The sequence below is a fragment of the Anopheles arabiensis genome, assembly GCF_016920715.1.
Source record: "Anopheles arabiensis isolate DONGOLA chromosome X unlocalized genomic scaffold, AaraD3 X_pericentromeric_contig0027, whole genome shotgun sequence".
NCBI lineage: Eukaryota > Metazoa > Arthropoda > Insecta > Diptera > Culicidae > Anopheles > Anopheles arabiensis.
This window is the reverse complement of record NW_024412105.1, coordinates 425001-435000: the sequence shown is the minus strand read 5'-3', so window position 1 is coordinate 435000 and position 10000 is coordinate 425001. Positions and strand designations below refer to the sequence as shown.

General features: G+C 48.2%; 1 pseudogene; it reads left to right on the top strand.

The window, feature by feature from the left end:
- The window catches only part of LOC120907967, a 9567-nt pseudogene extending 4855 nt beyond the window's left edge, over positions 1-4712 (top strand).
- Positions 4713-10000: the final 5288 nt, after the last annotated feature.

Below are 10000 nucleotides of genomic sequence, written 5' to 3'. Positions count from 1 at the left end.
CGTCAGTAGTTGATCTTACTTTGCGAGCCGAACCGTAGCAAGATCATTTAAGGGAGGTGTTATCTAGCTATATGAACTCTGATCATCGTGCAATACGAATAGATCTTGAGACGCAAAGCGTGCGTAATCTGTCCCGACCCACAACGGGATGGAGCATCAAGTATTTTAGCAAAGATATTTGAAGTTATGATGCAAGCCGCTTTTGAGACCGAGGTCACAACAAGCGAAGACTTAATGCGTATACTTGTCACGGCGTGCAATGCGACGATGACTAAACGTAAGAGGTACACCCTAACAAGAGTGCATTTTGGTGGACGTTAGAGATTGAGGCACTTCGCAAAGAGTGCAAACACCGCGATCGATTAGCGCAAAGAGCTTTTAATACCGATCTCTATTCTACTTTTAGGACGAGTTCAAGGTGGCACGGAATGCCCTCAAGCGATTGGATCAAGCATACCCGACAGAGGAAGTGGAAAGAGTTCCTGGGAACAGCGAACAACGCATCATTTGGTATAGTATATCATACGTTCAAGAAAGTGGCCGAGGGTCTGATTGACCCCGAACCATGACATTGGACGAGTTTAGGGAAGTGGTGAGCGAGCTTTTTCCTACTCACCCAAACACGGTGTGGCCTGATTATCGTATCGATCAGCCACGAGAGTTTGAAAGGGTAACTAATGATGAGATTCTTGCGGTTGCCAGGAGACTACCTAACAAGAAGGCGCCGGGACCAGATGGTATCCCGAATGAGGCGCTGAAAGTTGGTATGTTGACTGCAACCGATGCATTTTGCAGGGTTTACCAAGGCTGTTTAGAGAACGCGAAGTTCCCGATGAGTGGAAAGGCAGAGGTTGGTGTTAATACCGAAGCCGAACAAACCACCAGGGGAACTGGGTTCAGTTCGCCCCATTTGTCTACTAGACGGGGCAGGTAAAGGTTTAGAACGCATCATAGTGCAACGGCTAAATGCACACATCGAGGAGGTCAACGGACTGTCTGACGACCAATTTGGTTTCAGAAGTCGTCGATCTACAGTTGATGCGATTCAACGGGTAGTGGACATTGTTTCGGTAGCTAGAAGTAGAAACAGATACAGTGGACGGTATTGTGCGGTTGTTACATTAGATGTTACTAATGCTTTTAACAGTGCTTCGTGGTTGGCGATTGCAAATGCTTTACAGAGAATTAACACTCCTAAATATCTTTATGATAATCGTGTGCTGATGTATGATACCACAGATGGACCGGCAGAGATTGCAGTCACATCGGGTGTACCTCAAGGCTCGGTACTTGGCCCAACGTTATGGAACCTCATGTACGACGGAGTCCTACGAGTTGCAATGGTGGAAGGTGCACGGATTATCGGCTATGCAGACGATATAGTACTGTTGGTGGAAGGTAATTGTGTTGATGATATTGAAATTCTCGTTTCCAGTCAGATTCGCATCATCGACCGATGGATGACCGACAACGGATTAAAGATAGCCCCGACCAAGACCGAGTTTATTATGGTCAGTTCCCATCAGAGGATACAGCATGGGGCTATCAGGGTAGGTGATCACGTAGTACATTCGTCGCGCAGCTTAAAGTATTTGGGGATGGTCTTAGATGACCGCCTCGATTACACTTCACACATCAGGTATGCGGTGGAGAGAGCGACGAAGCTATGGACCACCCAGGCGATGATGCCTAATAAGGCAGGTCCGAGTAGTAATGCTAGGCGAGCAATTGCTCTTACTGTTGTGGCGAAGGTCCGGTATGCCTCGCCCATTTGGTGTCATACCCTTAGATTTGCTAACCGTAGACAATGGCTACGTCGGTTTTACCGGCCAGTAGTCCAGCGAGTTATCTCTTCTTTCAGGACAACTTCATGATGCAGTCTGCGTGTTTGCGGAATGATCCTGCTTCATCTCCTCCTGGACGAGGACTCCAGGACTTTTCATCGGAGACGAGCAGAGAACATCGCCGGATCGGTTGCACGTAACATGGAACGTGTCACAACTATGGAACGATGGCAACGAGAATGGATGAGAGTGTTCACGGTCGGTGGACATACCGTCTCACACCCGACGTCAACAGATGGATAAGTAGAAGATTTGGTGGTGTAGATTTCTTTCTTTCTCAGTTTCTTTCCAGCCATGGCTTCTACGCCTACCAGCTTCATCGGATGCAGTTAACGGGTTCGCCGCTATGTGATGCGTGCGAGAACCTGAGGACGCCGAACACACGATATTCCATTGTGTACGTCATCGTGAATTGATCATCAGACTTCAGCATCAAGTCGACGAGGAGTTAACGCCGGAGAACATCATCGAAGTTATGTCTGCTAACAGATATAACTGAGCATGGTTCATCAAGCAGTACGGACGATTATGATTCGACAACAACATCGAAGACACGTCATCGAACGAGGCGAACGACGTGCTTTGCTCGCCAACATCCAGTTGGCCTTGCAGAGCAGCGACAGTGACGACGAGTAACGACAAGGATTCATCGTAGTTCATCGTAGCTTCATCGCCGAGGGCTAGACAGTGGCTAATCACCACTGTTGGAAGCCATTCGTTGCCTGGGATGATGGATATCCACCGCCCGAGTGACGTCGATACCCTAACGGGTGATCCACTCGGGGCCGGTTGAAGGCACGGAGGGTTTTAGTGAGTAACTACACTACCGGGGTTGATCACCCAGGTGTCTTATGCAAGATTTCCTTCGATAACAAAAAAAAAAAAGGTAGCCAAATGCCTCGTCATCTAATTAGTGACGCGCATGAATGGATTAACGAGATTCCTCTGTCCCTATCTACTATCTAGCGAAACCACAGCCAAGGAACGGGCTTGGATGCACTAGCGGGGAAAGAAGATACGACGGTTTTAAGCCAGTAGTCCAGCGAGTTATCCTTCTTTCAGGACAACTTCATGATGCAGTCTGCGCGCTTGCGGGAATGATCCCGCTTCATCTCCTCCTGGACGAGGACTCCAGGACCTTTCTATCGGAGACGAGCAGAGAACATCGCCGGATCGGTTGCACGTAACATGGAACGTGTCACAACTATGAACGATGGCAACGAGAATGGGATGAGTGTTCACGGTCGGTGGACATACCGTCTCATACCCGACGTCAACAGATGGATAAGTAGAAGATTTGGTGGTGTAGATTTCTTTCTTTCTCAGTTTCTTTCCAGCCATGGCTTCACGCCTACCAGCCTATCGGATGCAGTTAACGGGTTCGCCGCTATGTGATGCGTGCGAGGAACCTGAGGACGCCGAACACACGATATTCCATTGTGTACGTCATCGTGAATTAATCATCAGACTTCAGCATCGTCGACGAGGAGTTAACGCCGGAGAACATCATCGGAGCATATGTCTGCTAACCCTGTTGAGCTTGACTCTAGTCTGGCATTGTAAGGCGATATAGGAGGTGCAGCATAGGTGGAGGGCTTCCTCGTGGAGCTCGCCCTGAGATACCACCACTCTTACTGTTGCCTTACTTACATGATTGGGTGGAACAAGCGCGGCCCCAGGTCCGGATCGTGCGCGCACCTCCTCCGGGGGCTGTGGCGGCGGTTCGCCTGCGCGCGCCCAATGCGCTGTGTTTCTCGCTCAGCGTCCAGTGTGTCGCTGGGTGGTGCCGCCGGGGAGACTGCATCGTAGCATCGTCGTGTGTAGCGTGTTACCCGCTTGTCCGACCGTGAGCCGTGGCCCGCAAGGGTACAAGCTTGCGTACGTCGGTGCATTCGTGGTGCACTGCTTCTGCGCGGTCGATCGTTTATGATGTCACGTTTGCCCCGGTTCCGCGCGCCGCCCGGCTCGAAGACTCCTGACAGGTCCTTTCGGTCCACGTCATGGACAGTGCCAGGTGCGGAGTTTGACTGGGGCGGTACATCTCCAAACGATAACGGAGGTGTCCAAAGGTCAGCTCAGTGTGGACAGAAACCACACGCTGAGCATAAGGACAAAAGCTGGCTTGATCCCAACGTTCAGTACACTTCGGACAGCGAAAGCTTGGCCTTACGATCCTTTTGGTTATAACGAGTTTTTAGCAAGAGGTGTCAGAAAAGTTACCACAGGGATAACTGGCTTGTGGCCGCCAAGCGTTCATAGCGACGTGGCTTTTGATCCTTCGATGTCGGCTCTTCCTATCATTGTGAAGCAAAATTCACCAAGCGTAGGATTGTTCACCCTTCAAGGAACGTGAGCTGGGTTTAGACCGTCGTGAGACAGGTTAGTTTTACCCTACTGGTGTGTGCTTATAGTCGCTATCTTAACGGAATTCCTGTGCAGTACGAGAGGAACCACAGGTACGGACCACTGGCTCAATACTAGTCCGACCGGACTTTGGTATGACGCTACGTCCGCTGGATTATGCCTGAACGCCTCTAAGGTCGTAGCCAATCCGAGCTGATAGCGCTTCTCAAACCCATTAGGTGTTCGGAAGCTAGCGGGCCTAACAACCCTCTGAGATCCGTTGAGTCTGCGTCTGCAGCCCGGCGTCTCATCCCGCTATACCTAGGCCGCAATGAGTGGAGTTCGCTGCACGTGTTAGTACCGTAACTGGGAACGCCGTTGGCTTGAGCTCTGCCCAACGTGGATATACCTAGTTTCGACACCTATCAACCGCCCGCAAACGACGGGACTTCAGGCTGGGAGCTGCGAGTTGTAGAGATGCGTTCGCATCGATCCTCTCAGGCGACCCATGCTTGGTGGTTTGTCCGTGTGCCCCTTCCTCGATGTGCGCAAGCTCGTCTTGGTCTGGGGACCACGTCGACACAGGGGGATACTCTTGTGAGAGCATGAGTGTACTAAGTTGAGTGTAGCAAGGGAACGCGTGCCCCTTCCTCGTTGGCGTAACTAACCATCTTGGTCTGGGGACCGTGGTACCGTGCTCTGGTGAAGCTTGGTGCGTGCTCCTTCCTTGTCAGACGAGTGACTTGACCTGGTCTGGAGACCGTTCCTTTATACTAGTGGACAAGAGTTGGCTTCTTCCGTGTCAGACGAGTGACTTGACATAGGATGGAGAAGGACACTTAACACTAATGAGCTTGTCGGCGTGCCTCGTTCTCGACTTGATTGTCTTGATGTGAGGACCGTGCGGACCACACCAGTAAGCTTACACATGCTCGTTACAAGTTGTATAAGTTGACCCGTTTGGCCCGGTTGCCTTGCACATGATGGTGTTGACCATGTTCGGTTAACAGGTCGTGTGTCGAGGTGGTCGGCCTTGGTAGTAGGATGTCTTGTGCATGTGACGTGTTGACCTGGTTTGGTCGGTGTGTCGCTCGCACACGACGACCTACTTACCCGTTAGTTTTCCAAGTTGTATTATGTGTTGACTTAGTTGACGTGTCATGTGCTTGGATGATTAGCGTACGGGTCATGTATGGTGCGCTTGCTTCAGTTGAAGGGATGTACTAGTACAGTTGTATTAATCGTTTATTTCACGATCTGGTCTTTGGCTGGATCGTGAAAAACGCTAAGTCCCAAATCCTGAACTCGAGAAGAAAGCGCCAATGACAACGTTTTTGACTGGAGCTCCCTAGCATTCGGCTTTTTTCACTTTGAAGGGATGCACTGTTGTATGAATTGTTTATTCACGAACTGGTCGTTTGATTGGATCGTGAAAAAAACGCTCAGTCCCAAATCCTGAACTCGACAGGAAAGCGCTGATTGCAAACATTTTGACTGGAAGTCCCTTGAAAATGGCGTTTTCGTTATTGGCATTATGTTGCACGTTTATTGTGGCTAGAACATTAATTATTCACAAAATGGCACCAAAGCTTGGCAAAAGTCGCGAAACACTCCTATCTCGACGCACCAGCAATCGCAACTTGATGCAAAATAAATTGCACGAGCTAATGATACTTGTACCATGCACAGTACACCGCACCAAAATATACCCCTGAAAGTGTGCAATTTGGTGCTACCCTAGGAATATGTATGGAGAAGCCTAGCTACGTGTGTCGCACGTTCCAAGTTGCATGGACGTCGAACAGAGGCATGCAAAAGCACCTATCTAGGGAATTACTCTACGTTCTAGTAGCAAGTGCGATTTTCCGGTCCAGCACGGCAGTACGCCTGCACGCATACACTCCATGTACCAAAAATGTACCAACCTAGGCGTTGCTCAGTAGCTTTTGGCGGCACATAGAAAAAGTATTCGAGTTCAGATTTTTGGGACTTAGCGTATTTTTTAAAACCAATAACGAAAATTAAATTTTAAATCGGTAAACGGCTAGAGTTGCTCAGTAGCTTTTGCGCAACGTGGCAAAAGTATTCGAGTTCAGATTTCAGGACGTAGCGTATTTTTCAATCATAATAAACCGAATCAAACATAACAATGATGAAACTTACACCATGTCCCAAGGTTGTGCACAAAACGTAACGATAAAGTGCTGGCGAAGTTAGAGGTGCACCAAAATTGTGTACCGATCAGGAAAGTACTCTACGTTCCTATGATTTGGGTGAAAAGTGTTATTTAACTGCTGGTTAGAATAGACAGTTGCTTATCATACACATCGCAAACGAACACCCCTTAGTGAGCATTAGCAAAAGTCAATTGCACAAAGCAAATGCAATACAAACTGATCAAGTACATTAAAGAACGCTACGTAGCAGGACTTCTTTCCAAGAATGGTGTCCGCAACGGAGGGCAAGCGTCCTTCCCAGGTTTTCCTAGTAAACCTTGTATGGTAAACATACCCAAGCGTGTCTGTAAGCACGCAACGAAAGTCACGAACGGGCACATACCTAGGGAATGTACTCTACGTACTTGGACTTTTGTCCAAGAATGGTGTCCGCGACGGTCGGGCACTGCGACGCAATAACCAAATCCTAGGATTGTAACTTTAGTGTGCACAAACATAAACATTAACGCGTTCGCTCGGGCTGCGCCGTCCGTGTTGAACACAAATGTGGGTGATTATATGCGTGGAGGGACAAAACATACGAGGAGGAGACAGTTTTCTGCACGATGTGCACAGAGCTCATTTCGTCGTCCCGGGCGAATGGAAAACACAAACATCGCGAGTATCGTTCTAGGTTTCTGTCTATAAAAGGGCAGGCCAAAAGGTGACCGGTTGAGATAAGCATTTTAAGCATACAAACACTTTATTGGAACTTTTGATACAAAAACAAGGTACGTACATGTAGGTTGTACCAACATGGACATCTATGAACGCGTACGCTCGGGCTGCGCCTCCGTCTTGTACTTTCCCGATCGGTACACAGTTTTGGTGCACTGCTATTCCGACCGGCAACTTGTACCAACATATACATCCATGAACGCGTACGTAGTGTACTTTCCCGATCGGTACACACTGTTGGTGCACGGCATAAGAAAAGAGCTAAAATGGTCAAACTCAATCCATTTCAACAATAGATAGTCGATAGTAGCTGTGCCGATGAAGTAGGCACGATGCAAGTTAATGTTGTTTAATGAATAACATGTCCGCCATACATTTCAGCACAAAATTGCTCGGTCAGACCTACAAAGTGCTATATCTCGAATACGAGGCGTCGGACTGGGGGTTGTAGAACAATTTTAAGTTCGTCTAATGATTCTACATCCGATTCTGGATAGCGGTTTTTGACCACTTTTCAATATTTTGTGACACCCCGAACCTAGGGCAGCTCCCTAGCTTTTTTCAAAAATGTGCACCGATCGGGCCGGAGAGCTCGTGTGGCTCAAAACATGTTTTTCGCTAAAACACCTCAAAACGTGTCGAGAACGCACCCTAGCTCTTGTTTTTCAAAAGTTATGGCCATTTAAAGTGAGGTGGTTTTTGCTTCAAAATAGCTATTTTACCCGTCCCTATGGCCATGCTTTAAATTTTCACGAAAATGCCAGGTCAGACCTAGGGCGGGCCATATCTTGAATACTAAACGTCGCAGACATTGGTCGTAGAACAATTTTAAGTTCGTCTAATGATTCTACATCCGATTCTGGATAGCGGTTTTTGACCACTTTTCAATATTTTGTGACACCCCGAACCTAGGGCAGCTCCCTAGCTTTTTTCAAAATGTGCACCGAACGGCCGGAGAGCTCGTGTGGCTCAAAACATGTTTTTCGCTAAAACACCTCAAAACGTGTCGAGAACGCACCCTAGCTCTTGTTTTTCAAAAGTTATGGCCATTTAAAGTGAGGTGGTTTTTGCTTCAAAATAGCTATTTTACCCGTCCCTATGGCCATGCTTTAAATTTTCACGAAAATGCCAGGTCAGACCTAGGGCGGGCCATATCTTGAATACTAAACGTCGCAGACATTGGTCGTAGAACAATTTTAAGTTCGTCTAATGATTCTACATCCGATTCTGGATAGCGGTTTTTGACCACTTTTCAATATTTTGTGACACCCCGAACCTAGGGCAGCTCCCTAGCTTTTTTCAAAAATGTGCACCGAGCGGGCCGGAGAGCTCGTGTGGCTCAAAACATGTTTTTCGCCAAACCCCTCAAAACGTGTAAGGAACGCACCCTAGATGATAAAAAGTGCAATCAGAATGTCAATCGACAACTTTGTTGGGGGTACCATTTTTACTCTACGGCCAGAAGCTTAGGCGCGCCAACAGCGCTCTTCGGGTTCCCATTTTTGCCCTCCTGGGATTATGATCATTTGCTCATTGCCTACTATAGGAGGGTACCTTGCTACGAGGTCAAACATGAAGATTGCACCAAATCGTAGTTTTTACCTCTATTTAGTCGTAGGAGCATGGTTTGCAGTGGCAGTGGGTCATTAAGCCCCGTTTGGGTCATACGTCCCTCCGCGATAAAAATCGTCGCATGCCCATAGTCCGAACTAATGAAGCAAAAGTGGTGTCTGGTGGGCTCTGCCGATGATTTTAACCTATGATTTTGAGCTTCCACCCCATAAAACGTTCCCTGAGCAGTACATCACGGGTCTACGGACCCAAAGACTTCGTCGTGATGGTTTCTAGTAAAAAGTTGTAACAGCTAAGGGTTTTGAATACGCGTATATTAACCATTGCTTGAAACTAAGCTTCGTTGTCTTTAAACTCTGCAAGACCAATCGAACTTCTTAGGAAACCCGAAGGATTCACGCTAAGCTCGATGAGCTATTATGGGTAGTGGTGCATGATCTGCGTTCCTTGGATCTAATCCAATGAATAAATTTATGAGGGTATATATGGTGCAGGGCACAAAGCGTGATGAAACCGGGTCTCCCTACCAAATGTGGCATATTTTTTCCCTGAGAGCGAAGCTCAGACCCACGTAGGGGAGAGCGAAGTGGAACTTAAATGTTCTATGCAGCAAATGTTCGCCATGCGGATAAACAAGTTGGAATAGTTCAATGTAGTGTAATGCAAACACGAATCGCAATAACGATACGGGACCCAGAAGCAATTCTGCGGATCCCTCGGGGAGTGGTGAGTTGATATAAATTAGAGGTGAAAGTCCGTTGTTCAAGCTCCGGCTCGGCAGCCGATACGAGGTTCCTGTTGGGTTTTGTACATCGCGCAGAGGCGCCGTTCGGTTCTAGCAATGATTCCCGCCACCATGTTCCATGCGTGCAGAGATCCGTTAGAGCTCGTTCAATGTGTCCCGCCGTGATTACGAAAAAGTCCAACAGTTGACCAAGTTGGGGTGCGTCAAGTAAACGCGCAGAGATGCCGTTCGGTTTAGAGCAATGTCTCCCGTATCACGTTGGAGTTCTTCCACTAGTGCAGAGAGATCGCTGAACCGTTCAATGTGTCCCGTCGTGGTGTGCTTGTACCGAACACTTAGGATACACCATGCTTTGTTGGTTTGGGATAGGAGTGGTCGCGCAACTGCCTCCACGCCGCAAAGTGCCAGTTCGGATTGAAGGTCAACTTTAGCCGTTCAATGCATCAGTCGGTGGGTGTTCAGATGGCATCACAACTTCCCCTAGGTGCTTAAGTTGGTTGGGTTGTAAAACATGTGCACATGCGCAGAGTATCGTGCGTACTAGCAAAGTCTCCCGTCACGGTGGTTATGAATGAGTTCCATTCAGTGCAGAGAGATCGTTA